The 13668-nt window shown below is 38.3% G+C and overlaps 1 non-coding gene across 1 annotated transcript; it reads left to right on the top strand.

The window, feature by feature from the left end:
* Positions 1–12943: 12943 nt before the first annotated feature.
* Positions 12944–13046, top strand: LOC150008753 (U6 spliceosomal RNA). The gene has a single exon (XR_016511508.1). It is a non-coding gene; the product is annotated as a U6 spliceosomal RNA (small nuclear RNA).
* Positions 13047–13668: the final 622 nt, after the last annotated feature.

Raw genomic sequence — 13668 nt, 5'->3', positions numbered from 1 at the left:
TCATTTTTCTACCAGAAGCAGAACAATAATTCAAATAAAAAAAAAGAACAAAGCTGAAAAGATTTTAAAAACTAGACCTTAACATAACAGTTTAGCATTTTCCTCACCAGCCATTACTTTTATCTGATGCGTTTTTCTGAAAAGCATTGAATTAAAAACATAAAATTTGCACCTTTATTCCTCAGGATGTTTTTTGCATCTGTATAATGCTTTCCTATATATTATACACTGTTATATACATTAATTGTATTTGTAATAAAAATATATTCTTCTCCATTAATAGTTTAAACCTATATTGTGATTAGACACCTGAAGCAAGTAAATGAGTCCTTGAAATCAATTTGTTGGACCATAGGGAAAGAGATGCTGCAATAAATACAATTGATAAACTGTGGGACTGAGGACCTCTGCTGGCAGTTTTAAGGCATTTTTTTTTTAAACCATGGTACAGGAGGGAAGGTGAAGCCTATTTTATCTGAAGTATTCCTTTCTACTTAGAATCCTTTAATTGCTTTTCTAAAATTTTATTTCTTGGTTCTGCCACACTTTTAGGCAATTTGAGACTTCCATTTACACAACAGTTGCTTTACATTTTGAATAAAAGCATAAAAATTAAGACTATTGGATAAAAATATTAATTGTATTACTAATGTTTTAAAGCAAATTAAGTTTGTTCATAAATAAGGCTTAAATTTTGACTTCTGGCCAAAATGGAGCCTAGACAGACATGCTGGATCTCCCTCCACAACTAAGAAGGAATACAATTACCTCAAAACTAGAGACAACTAGAAGTTCCAAAAAATCAAGCTGCATGGAAGTCCAACAGACAAAGATATAAAGAAGAAATACTCATCCAGACAGGTAGGAGGGGCAGAGCCAGGGAAGAGAGGATGCAGTGTGGTGGTGGCAGCGGTAGTGGCAGTGGCGGCAGCGGCAGGCCAGCGGAAAGCAGTTACACATTTTGAAAATTCAGGAGGGACACCTAGGAAGTGCTCCCAGCTCCAGACCAGACTGTGCAATTCACAGTTCCAGCACCAGGAAAAGTAAAGCCTCATTGCTTCTGACTGTGCAAACCAGTGGGGGTTGAGGAGAAGGAAGAAACTGCCAGTCTCTCAGCAGAGTCCCCTTGTTTAAAGGGCTCCCACGGTCCTAAAATGTCCACAAATCAACTCCCTCTGGGACCAATGGCCAAGACAACAGCTAGAGAGGTACCATTCCATTACAGAAGTGGGAGAAGTGCCTGGAATAGGGGCGAGTGATAAACAAATGCCATTGTTCCCTCTCAGACCTCTCCCCCACATACAGTGACACAACATAGTGAAACCGTTGCTGGCACTGATGAATACTTAAGGCTGTGCCCCTTACAACATAACAGGTACAACACCCCTACCTAAGACACAGAGGCAAACAAACACAGGAGCCTGTCAAGATAAGGAGACAGTAAAGTATGGCTCAAAAGAGGGAATGGATCAAGGTTCCATTGGGAGAACTAAGTGACAAGGAGATAGCAACCTCACAGATGAGAAGATAGCCAACCTAACAGACATAGAGTTTAAAACATTGGTGATAAAGATGCTCACAGGCTTGACAGGTATGCTTAAGTATGGCAAACACATAAGGGAATAAGTGAAGGCTATGCTAAATGAAATGAAAAATCGACAAAAAATCAAAGGTGTTGGGAAGGAAACTGGGGTTCAAGTCAATGATTTGGAACATAAGAAAGAAGGAAAAAACAGTCAACCAGTACAGAATGAGTAAACAAGAATTGAAAAAAATGAGGATAGGCTTAGGAACCTCTCAGACAACTTTAAATGTGCCAACATCCGAATCATAGGAGTGCCAGAAGAAGGGAAAGAGCAAGAAATTGAAAACTTATGTGAAAAAATAATGGAGAGAAACTTGCCAAATTTGGTGAAGAAAATAGACATACAAGTCCAGGAAGCACAGAGAGTCCCAACAAACTAGACCCGAAGAGGACAACACCAAGACACATCATAATTAAAATGCCAAAGTTTAAAGATAAAGGGAGAAACTTAAAAGCTGAAAGAGAAAAGCAGAGAGTTACCTACAAAGGGATGCCTGTAAGACTCTAAGATGACTTCTCAAAAGAAATTTTGCAGGCAAGGACCTACAACAAAAAGTACTCTATCCAGCAAAGCTATCATTTAGAATTGAAGGGCAGATAAACTTGTTTCAAGACAATGAAAAGCTAAAGGAGTTCATCATCACCAAGCCATTATATGAAATATCAAAGGGACTTATTTAAGAAAAATATCAAAATTATGAACATTAAAATGACAACAAACTCACAACTATCAACAACTGAATCTAAAAAATAAAAACAAAATCCAAATAAGAAAACCAGAATAGGAACAGAATCATAAGTATGGGAAGCATTTAGAAAGTTATCAGCTGGGAGGGAGAAGGGGAAGGAGTGGGGAAATGGTGTAGGGATTAAGAAGCATAATTGGTTGGTACAAAATAGACAGGGGGGATGTTAAGAATAGTATAGGAAAGAATGAAGCCAAAGAACTTATATGCACAACCCATGGATACAAACTAAGGGGGATGGGTTTGCTGGAGGGAACGGTGGTCCTGGGCAGAGTGGAGGCAAAGGGAAAAATATTGGGACTACTATAAAAACATAATCAATATAATATACCTAAAAAATAAAAATAATGCTTAAATTTTCATTAATGTGGAAATTTAATATAGAGAAATAAAGGTACAGATATAAATATAGGTACATCCCTATGATTTGTAATATGAATTGAGAATCAAAATTGAATAAAATTTTAATCTAAAACATTCCTCATTTTTTCAAAAACTAGACTTGTTTCATATGTAACATATACCTAGATAGCTTTGGAAGCCAAGTTTTTATATTAATGTCTAGAGCAAGATTTTAAGATTGAAAATGCAATTGGAGTGGTTATCTTTCACTTCACCACTAATGTCACTTACCTTTGCATTTCTTCTGTTATTTATTAATTCATATTATTATGACTAAAAAGGACCATAGAAGTAATATAATCTAACCCTTTCATTTTGCAAAGAAAAAGAAATCTGAGACCAATAGAGGTTAACAAGAGCCTCTTCCTGTTCTTGCCAAGCCAGAGTGAGGTGAACAAATAGCTTCTAAGACATCTTGTCTCCCACAGAGAGATTGAGTCACTTCCCCAAGATCAGGTCATGGAGTCAAGGTTCAAATCCATGCACTATGGATCCAGAGCTCATGCTCTTAGCCCCACATTATGAGAAAATATAACAAGCATAAAAAGTTGTTTCCAAAGGGTCCACCCTAGAATTTCATAGTGCTCTGCCTGAACTTGAATCAGGTAAAGATCTTTTGCAGCCCAATTCCTTTAGATCTAGAATTCTGGAAATTTAAGAGCTGGATAAAGTCTTTCAGAATATGTGGTCTGGTGGTCCTTAATTTCTTTTGGTTTATAGATTTACCTGAAAACCTGCTAAAAGGAATAAAATGTATCCTCTGGAAAACACATAAACACACATGATGACATAGCAGCACGCACACAAAATTTTGCATAAAATTTCACGTTGTTTGTGGCATCTTTGAATCCCCATTTATCTTAGAGAACCATAGTACCCTAGATTTTAAAATTTTGACTTAGCCTAACCTTCACAATTCATATTTTATATAAAATCATCTCATGTACCCAAAGCGAAGTCACTAGCCTCACAAATGCCAGTGCTGTCCAACTGTTTCCCATTATGGCACATACATGAAGAAAGAGGCCTTCTCAAAGCCAGAGGTGACCAGCTTCAAGAATCTGGGTTTTCCAGACCTCGCCAAACCACCCAAAGAGCTGAGAGAAATCAATATCTCAAAACATCTACACCCAATTCACAGCACATCAGCTGAGAAACCCTGCCTTAAAATCCTCCAATAGATGACAAAGTATGAACTGGCTTGGGCTACCAGTGCTTAAATTTCCTTCTCATTCACAAATCCACTTAAAATTCTGAGCACTACCACTCGTCATCGTCGGCAGCCGTCCGTCTCAAGAGACGATGGCGTAGCTTCCTGAGAGTCTATCTGCACCGCCGAGAATGGCTGTGCAGTCCGACTCGGGAGTGACAATCCCTGCCGCACTTGTTACAGGTGAAGGCAGATGGCCGTTGTTGCTGCTGTTGACGCTGCTTCCGCCTCCATCTTTTCTGGACCGCCTCCTCGTTGCGCGCAGCCTCTGCACATGACGTACCTTGCCTGACCGCGAGCCTCCAGGCTAGGCGGTCGTCTGCTTGAACTTCCCATGTGTTGAGATTGATGGAGCATTGTGTCATGTCCTTTTTGCAGATGTCTTTGAACCGCAGTTTTGGGCGCCCTCTCATCCTCTTGCCTTCTGCTAGCTCGCCGTAGAGGAGGTCTTTGGGGATACGGCCTGCATCCATTCTTTTGACATGGCCGAGCCACCTGAGGCGTCTCTCGCTAAGAACTGCATGCAAACTGCTCATATTGGCACGCTTCAGTACCTCGGTGTTGGGGACCTTATCCTGCCAGGCGACATGCAGGATGCATCGCAGGCACCTCATGTGGAAGCTGTTGAGTTTCCTTTCGTGCCTTGCGTAGGTGGTCCACGTCTCGCTGCCATAGAGGAGAGTGCTGAGTACGCAGGCTTGGTAGATGCGCAGTCTACCACTAGCTCCAATTTAATTTAGATGTTTTTTAAAGTATATTTTATTGATTATGTTGTTAGAGTAGTTCCAATTTTTCCCCCTTTGCTCCCCTCTGCCCAATACCCCTCTTCCCTCCAGCAATCCCATTCCCCTTAGTTCATGTCCATGGGTCGTACATATAAGTTCTCTGGCTTCACCCTTTCCTATACTATTCTTAATATCCCCCTATCTATTTTGTGCCAATCAATTGTGCTTCTTAGTCCCTGCACCATTTCCTGATTTCTCTCCCTCCCCCCTCCCAGCTGTTAACCCTCCAAATGACCCCCATACCTATAATACTGTTCCTATTCTAGTTTTCTTAGTTGAATTTTGTTTTTATTTTTTAGATTCAGTTGTTGATAGTTGTAAGTTTGTTTTCATTTTAGTGTTCATAGTTTGGATTTTCTTTTTCTTAAGCAAGTCCCTTTGACATTTCATGTAATAATGGCTTGATGAACTCCTTTAGCTTCACCTTGTCTGGGAAGAACTTCATCTGCCCTTCCATTCCAAATGATAGCTTTTCTGGATAGAGTAATCTTGGTTGTAGGTTGCTTTTCATCACATTGAATACTGCTTGCCAGTCCCTTCCTGCCTGCAAAATGTCCTCTGAGAAAGCTGCTGATAGTCCTATAGGCACCCCCCTGTAGGCAACTCTCTGCCTCACTCTTGCTGCCCCCAGGACTCTGTCTTTATCTTTCACCTTTGGCAACTCAATCATGCTGCATCCTGGTGTGGTCCCCTTTTGGTCCAGTGCGCCTGGGACCGTCTGTGCTTTCTGGACCTGTATGTCCATCTCCTTCACAAAATTTGGGAAGTTTTCCTCATTTTTTTCAATTCTTGCTTCCTCATTCTGCACTGGTTGACTGTTTTTTTCTTCCTTATGTTCCAAATCATTGATTTGAACCCCGGTTTCCTTCCCTTCACCATTGGTATTATGTGGATTGTCCTTCGTTTCACTTATCATAGCCTTCACTTCTTCTCTTATGCATTTGCCATACTGAAGCATATCTGTCAAGCCTGTGAGCATCTTTATCACCAGTGTTTTGAATTTTTTGTCTGTTAGGTTGTCTATCTCCTCATCACTTAGTTCTCCCACTGGAACCTTGATGTGTTCCCCCTTTTGGGCCATACTTCTCTGTCTCCTCATTCTGACAGACTCCTGTGTTTGTTTGCCTCCACATCCCAGGTAGAGCTATCGCTCTTGTTACATTGTAAGGGGCGGAGCCTTAGGGATTCATCAGTACAGGGCAACCTGTTTCACCACGTTGTGGTGCTATACGTGGGGGATGGGTCTGAGAGGAAACAATGTCATCTGCCCAGCACTTGCCCCTTTTCCAGGTACCTCTCCCACTTCCGCACCAGACTGGTGCCCCTCTAGCTGCTGCCCTGGCTGTCGTTCCCAGAGTGGGTGGGTCTGCAGACATTCTAGGACAGTGGGGGCCCTTTCAACAAGTGGACTCTGCTGAGAGACCAGCAGTTTCTGCCTCCACCCAAACCCCTACTGGTCTGCACAGTCAGAAGCAATGAGGCTTGATTTTCCCTGGTGCTGGGACCATAAGCTGTGAGGTCCAGTGAGGAGCTGAGAGTGCTTCCCAGGTGTCCCTCCAGACTTTTTAAAATCTGTGACTCTCCATTTTCTGCTGGCCTGCCACGACCGCTGCTGCTGCCGCCACCACACCGCATCCTCTCCGCCCCGGCTCCGCCCCTCCTACCTGTCTGGATGAATATTTCTTCTTTATATCTTTGTTTGCTGGACTTCCATGCAGTTTGATTTTCTGGAACTTCTGGTTGTTTTTAGTTTTGAGGTGGTTGTATTCTTTCTTAGTTGTGGAGAAAGACGCAGCATGTCTGTCTATGCCTCCATCTTGGCCAGAAGTCTAATTTAGATTTTAATTATCACTTCCAAGATATTCAAAATAATAGCTACATGTATTAATTATTCATAACTGCATACCAAATTAACCCAAACTTAGTGGCTTTAAAAAGTATTTATTATCTCATAATTTGGGTGGGTCAAATATTCAGAAGTGGTTTAGTTTAGGTCTATTTCACAAAGCCACGAATTCTAAAGATATATACAAACCTCACAGCATATTAAACTGGGTCTTACATTTTTAAAGCTATTATCTTTATCTGGGAATCAAGTGTATATTAATATTTATATTTCTATGATATTCATAATTGCGTTTTTACTCACATAATTGTTAAAATGACAATATTTCTTTTCAACTTCCTAGTAATCCATTAACAAAATATTGATAACAATATTTGTTGTGCATGTTATAATTCGCATATTTACAAACCAGCTGTTGTTATTTACAAACTGTTGATGAATGAAATTGCAGTACTCATAATGCTTAATTGTTGAGATGAATGGATTTGATCAAGCACTTATTTTGCAAATGCCTAAAAGTTGAGCAGATTACTTGATAAAAACATGTTTACTCAAGGAAGGTGATACTATTCTTTTTCCTCTGCTACAGATCTTTTGAAGCTACCTTAAAAGGTATATGGTTTTTGAATCAAATTCTAAATCTAATACACTTTAATTCCAGTGTTTAATAGTGTTCCTTTCAGCCTCAATTTCTTCATTGACAGCTATAGATAATGACCCTTGTATAATAGGTGTGTGACAGAAAAATGGTGAGATGTTTGTCAAGTAATCACTAGATCCCCCCATACTAGCTCCAGGTACTTTACACTATTATAATTTTCATTATCTCACCATGAGACAAATAGAATATTACAAATGAAGGAACTGGAGCAACAAAAATTTAGTAGTTAGTAGAAAACTTAGCAGAAAATACATCTATCATAACAGATTTTCCCACATCATACTTCAGCTATTAAATAACTGGCCCCTGAATAGGAATACTAAATAGATCATGTCCTTAAGTAGTTAGTCTTTGCTTGTGACAGGATTTAAACAGCACTCTATATCTCAGGTTCAGTGCCTTGATAGCACCAGTCCTACACTCCAAAGAAAGAGTCAAAACAACATAGGCAGGATTTGTAAATAGGGTGCCTGAGAAACTGTTTTCTCTCCCACCCAAGGCTCACGTGGGGCCACATAGACCCCTCTGCTAACCTGTCACCTGCAGAAAATATTTTAAAAGAGAGCCTGAGGAAAAAGGGAAGGTGCAGATTAGAAGAGATTAGGAGGAAAAAGGTTTTTTTTGACCACTATGTACTCCAAAGCCTGTGGAAAGGGGCATTGATAGCCTAGTCAGAAAGTCTGACATATTTCCTCTGAAGTTTAGAGATCACAGCTACCTGACATCAGACTTGTACCTCTGTCTGGCAGGTGATCGTATCTGGCCTATCTCCAATGGCAGAGAGTTTAGACAGATTGTGCTGTTGAACTCAATGTATTCATTACACAAAAGACAATTGGCTTGGGTGTTGCCTTGCCCAAGAAGATGGGTTTCCCATATGAGATAACCCAGCAGGAAGTAAAACTTCTAAATTCCTAAGAACTGAAGGAAGAGCTACAAACAATCAGCGAGAAAATATATTCACCAGCAAATCAAGAAAATGTAGGTGCAAGATCTTTCAACAATGGAGGAGGGTGGTATGGTATTCTCCAAAGAGCACACAAAAGCACTTTTGCCAGTAAAAGTTGACTTTGAACATCAGCCATGGACAAAGGAAGCCAACACAAATCAGTGCCAGGCAAGTAGTGTGTGTGAGAGTATATATATACATATTCTGTCCAGACATTATCCAGTCATGCAATATGAAAAATAGAGACATTTATTGAAGAAAATATAAGAAACATTGTACACAGGACAATGATACCCTAGTCCCCTTCGAAATAGGCACCTTGGGACCTCACACAGTTCTCTCAACCCCCATCAGCTGCCCCATCATATTTTACTGAATCTCATCAACAGTCTGAAATCTCTTCCCTTTCAAAGGTGATTTTAGTTTGGGAAAAGACAGAAGTCACAGGGCACCAAATCTGGGTTGTAGGGGGGCTGAGTAACCTGGGTGATTTGATGTTTCCCAAAAAAATCTGCACAAGACATGATACATGAGCCGGCACATTGTAACAATGAAGCTGCCAATCACTAGTTGCCCAAGGCCACAGCCTTCTGAATCATCTGAATAGTTTCTGTGGAGGAATGTTCAAGCTTAACGCAAAATTTAATGCAGATTCATTGCTCTACCCACTTAGTCATTTTGAATATGATGGCCACACAGTACACATGATCACTCAATGGTGTGTACTGCCCCCACTGACTAATACAGTGAAGTCATCATTGTTCATGCATGCACAATCCAGTCCACTCTCCTTGGCTGCCAGGTTACATCAATGTGATGCAAAGTGTTATTGTATGAACAATGGCTAGACTTTTTCCAGACAGACCTCATGTATATGTGTGTGTATGTGTGTATTTGCCCTCCCCATACCTCTTTCAACTCTAGAGGAGGAATGAGAAGTGCAGCCTCTGGAGTATGGGAAAAGGAGAAGCATGCTCTGAAGAAATAAAGAAGCTAACCAGACCCTTTTTCACACAGTTGGTGGCCCAATCTAAGGAAGGAAGACTCTTTAACTTTAATGAACTTGAAAATTCTATTTCATGAAAATAAATATTTGAATGACCTGAGATTGTGTGAGGGACTAGAAGGACCTAAAAGTAACCTGAAAAGTCATGAAACTAGCCTTAAGTTTATCCACAGATCTAGAGGGGAAGTGGCCCCATAGGAAGTTTTAAAAAATATTGAGAGATAAAAAATTGAGTTGCTTCATGACTGCACACCTCTTTGTGCCCCTTTATTGCTACATAATGATTTTACCCTAAACCAAAAGAGAAATATTATTTTATTATGCAAAATATAACAGCATCTATAGATAATAATGCATAAAGTATTTTATCTGTCACATATCAATTGGGTATCTATAATATGAAAAAGGCAAGTGCTTAATATGGTTCTTCGATGAAAGAGGAATTGTTAAGTAACAGTGTTCCGCTTTATAATGTGAATATCAATCAGTTTAAAGGTATTAATTAAAGCCCTATAAACTTTCTCCTTCTCTCTTCCTCCAAGGAATATAAATTCTAATTAAAAAGGTATTAAAATGTTTATAAGGTCTGGTTCAACTAAAAGTACAAGTTTTATAATTTAAAAAAATGAATATTAGAAAGGTTAATAAAGCTTGCTTTATATAAAGTTGGACTTTTATTATTCAAGTAAGCTTTGCTTTGTTTGAAAATAACTTGTGCTTATTCCTGAAAATAGAATATTTGATACTAGAAAATTCTGAAAAAGAGCAGTCACTAAAAATACTATACTACACTTATTTATTCAAGTCAGCAGGTGGCCCAAATCTACTTACACTTCATAAACATTTCAATGATACAAACAAAAGAAAGCAGCAACCTAAAAAAAATCAAAGAAAACAACAACAGAGCTATCAGAGAGATGCAAATAAAAACCACGATGAGATACCACTTTACACCAGTCAGAATGGCCATCATCAACAAATCAACAAACAACAAGTGCTGGCGAGGACGTGAAGAAACGGGAACCCTACTGCACTGTTGGTGGGAACACAGACTGGTGCAGCTACTGTGGAAAACAGTATGGAATTTCCTCAGAAAACTAAAGATGGAACTGAACTGCCTTTTGAACCAGTGATTCCACTGCTAGGATTATACTTGAAAAATCCTAAAACCCTAATTCAAAAGAGCTTATGCACCCCTATGTTCATAGCAGCCCTGTTTACAATAGCTAAGTACTGGAAACAGCCTAAGTGCCCATCGATAAAGCAGTGGATCAAAAACCTGTGGTACATTTACACAATGGAATACTATGTAGCAGAAAGAAAGAAGGAACTCCTGCCATTTGCAACAACATGGATGAAACTAGAGAGAATTATGCTTAGTGAAATAAGCCAGGCAAAGAAAGCAAAATACCATATGATATCACCTAATACAGGAAACTAAAAAACAACACAAACAAACAAACTAAATAGGACAAAGAGCAGAAAAGCAGTCAATGGGGGGGGGGAGAAGGGGGAGAAGTAAGGGAAGGGTCTAGTCAAGGAACGTGTATGAATGACTCATGGACATGGACAATGGGGAGGGATATGATTGCGGGAGAAGGGTTGGGCTGGGTGGAAGGGAGCAATGGGGGAAAAATGGGACAACTGTAATTGAAAAACCAAAAAATAAAAGGAAAAAAGAAAGAAAACAACAACAGAAAAACTGCAAACAACATATGAAGCTTTTACCTTCTTTAATGTAAACATATTTTTCATATTTTAATATGTCTAAATGTCTGTAACAATCATGCATTGTATTCTCACCTCCGGGTTCACTAACACATGACAGAAAATGACTTAAAACAATTTATCTATATGCACTATTATAAATATCACTTTGATAAAAACAAATCTGTTAAATTTAATAATTAATAAGTTAAGTATTGAAATGATTAATAACTATTAAGTAATTAAATTTGCATCAAAAATAAGATCACATTTTCTTGCTAAATTATTTTTATATTCAAAAACAAGTTTAAGATGGCAAAACAAAAACTTAAAAAGCAATAAGAATCACAAATAAGCCATCTGATTCTTTTTTAAATGAGGAAATATTTAGAAAGAAAGAAAAAAAGAGAGTTGAGAGTAAAAAAGGAAGGTGACAAAAACCTTAAATGAACAAATAAACCAATAATATATTAAGTGGTATATAAATTTTAAGTATGAAGATGGTTGCAGTTTCAATAAGAGCAGCCAATATTTTGATTTACAGAGTCGCATTAAAGTTGGATCAATGAAACTCACTTAACTAGATTTTATTAACACTATAAGGGAAAAAAATTGTTAATGACCTGGATTCCAAAATGGAAAAATAAACCCTGGAGCCACTGGAGGCTTTCTTGCCAACAGGAAATGAGAGACAGGCTAAGGACACACACAGGGGAAAGCAGACTGCAGAATGGAAAGACTCCAGTCAATATACTTGACCCCTCGGATTCAACAGGGCCTGTAGAAGATAGCACTACGACTTTCATTTATGGGACCCAATAAAGCCTTTAACACTTACAGATGAAAGTGTCCTGATTCATACAACTCAAAAGTGAAATTTATTCCACAAATAATAAGAAAATTGAAACAGATTAGTTGAGTGTTTGTGTTGTAGTGGCTCCAAAGATTTCATATTCTAATCCCTGGAGTTTGTGAACATTTTGCCTTCCATGGTAAAAGAGACTTTGTAGATGAGATTAAATCTAAAAATTTGAGATGAGGCAATTATCAGGGTAGGCCCAATGTAATCACAAAGGAGAAGCAGGAGTCAATCAGAACCAGAAAGAGCCAGTTGCAGAGACTGAAAGAGAAAAGTAGAGATTAGAGGAATGAGCTTTGAAAAAGGAGGGACAGGCCCCAGGCCAAGGAATACAGGTGGCCTCTAGAAAATGGAAACAGATTCTTTCCCACAGCCTCCAGAAAGAATCAGCCCTGTGACATCTTGACTTTAGCCCAGTGAAACTGATTTCAGACTTCTGGCCTCCATAACTATAAGAGAATAGATTTGTGCTGTTTTAAACCACCACGTTTCTGCTAATTTGTTACAGCAGCCATTAGAAACTAACACGGTTGGACATTTCATGAAAGCATTTTGTGTATGACCCAGCATCCTCTATGTAATTAAAAGAATTACCCCTTGAAGAAAGCTAAAGTTAGATTTCTGGTATGCTGAATTGTGAAACAGAATATTGAAATATTGGTTTGAACTGAAATATTTTCTGTATCTCTTGACTGAGAGATCCTGGGAACAGTGAAACCCCATTAATGATGAGCATATCTAACAGCTAAATCTTGCTTTCCTAAATACCATTCTCTATTTAAAAATCAAATTCCATTAGAAAAATATCTGATTCTGGGGCTGAAGTTGGAAAAGTACCAGATGAGTCTGGAACAACTTTTTAATGTGAGAAAATAATAAAGTACTCCATGAGTGAAAAAGATATGTCAAAGTGACACAGAAGCCAATATGAAGGGGTTTCCACTGACCAATACAAGAACAATGTGAATATCAAAATAACAAAATTATAGCTTATTTTATAAAATAGTAATTTGTGAGCCCATATCAACATAAATAACTAAATAAGTAAACAAGAACTTTAAACTAGAATGGCAATTATAAATATAGAAGGAATGTTTAAATTAAAAAAATTAAACACTTGGCAACCTTTATCATAATAACACAATTCAGCCAAAACATAGCAATAGATACTAAAAGTGATGGGTGGAAGTTTGACAAAGAATGAGATCTTTACCTGGAACAATACAGAGAAAATTAGCATGGCCCCTTTGTAAAGAGGACATGCAAATTTGTGAAATATTCGATTAAAAAAAAAAGATATGTACATATTTACATGTAAAAAGAACTAATGAAATTGCAAAAATAAAAGCATTGAAGTAAGCTAGCCCTGAAGGCCAATCTACCTTTGCACAGAAATTCTTCCCAGATAGTTATGAATTTTAAAAGAATTTAATTTAATAACTTTACAGTGGAGAAACCTGACAGATGCCATCATAATCAAGGATCCAAAGTGATCATCATTAATAATGGAGCAAATTAAAATCATAGAGCACCTGATAAGATGCAATAAAAAGAACACACCATCACATCTTTGTTTCTGTGCTATACCTGCCACATATACATAATTTGAATCTAATTGCAAGGAAACCTCAAACAGACATACCCAAACTGAGGGGTATTCTACCAAATAAGTGGCCTATAAAAGTAATGAAAGTCAAGGATGACTGAGATTCAAGACTGAAAGGGATTAAAAAGAAACCGAATGCAATGTGTGATCCTTGCCTGGATCTTTTAGCTGTAAAGCATATTATTGGACAACTGCCAAAACATGAATGAGGACTGAAACTAGCTAGAAGTAATGTAGCAATGTTAATTTTCTGATTTTGATAATTATAGGGTGTTTAGGTAGGAACACATCCTTGCTTTTGCAATA

The sequence above is a fragment of the Furipterus horrens genome, unplaced genomic scaffold, assembly GCF_987537825.1.
Source record: "Furipterus horrens unplaced genomic scaffold, mFurHor1.1.pri manual_scaffold_5, whole genome shotgun sequence".
Taxonomy (NCBI): domain Eukaryota; kingdom Metazoa; phylum Chordata; class Mammalia; order Chiroptera; family Furipteridae; genus Furipterus; species Furipterus horrens.
The sequence above is the reverse complement of the archived record's forward strand: the minus strand, read 5'-3'. Positions and strand labels throughout refer to the sequence as shown.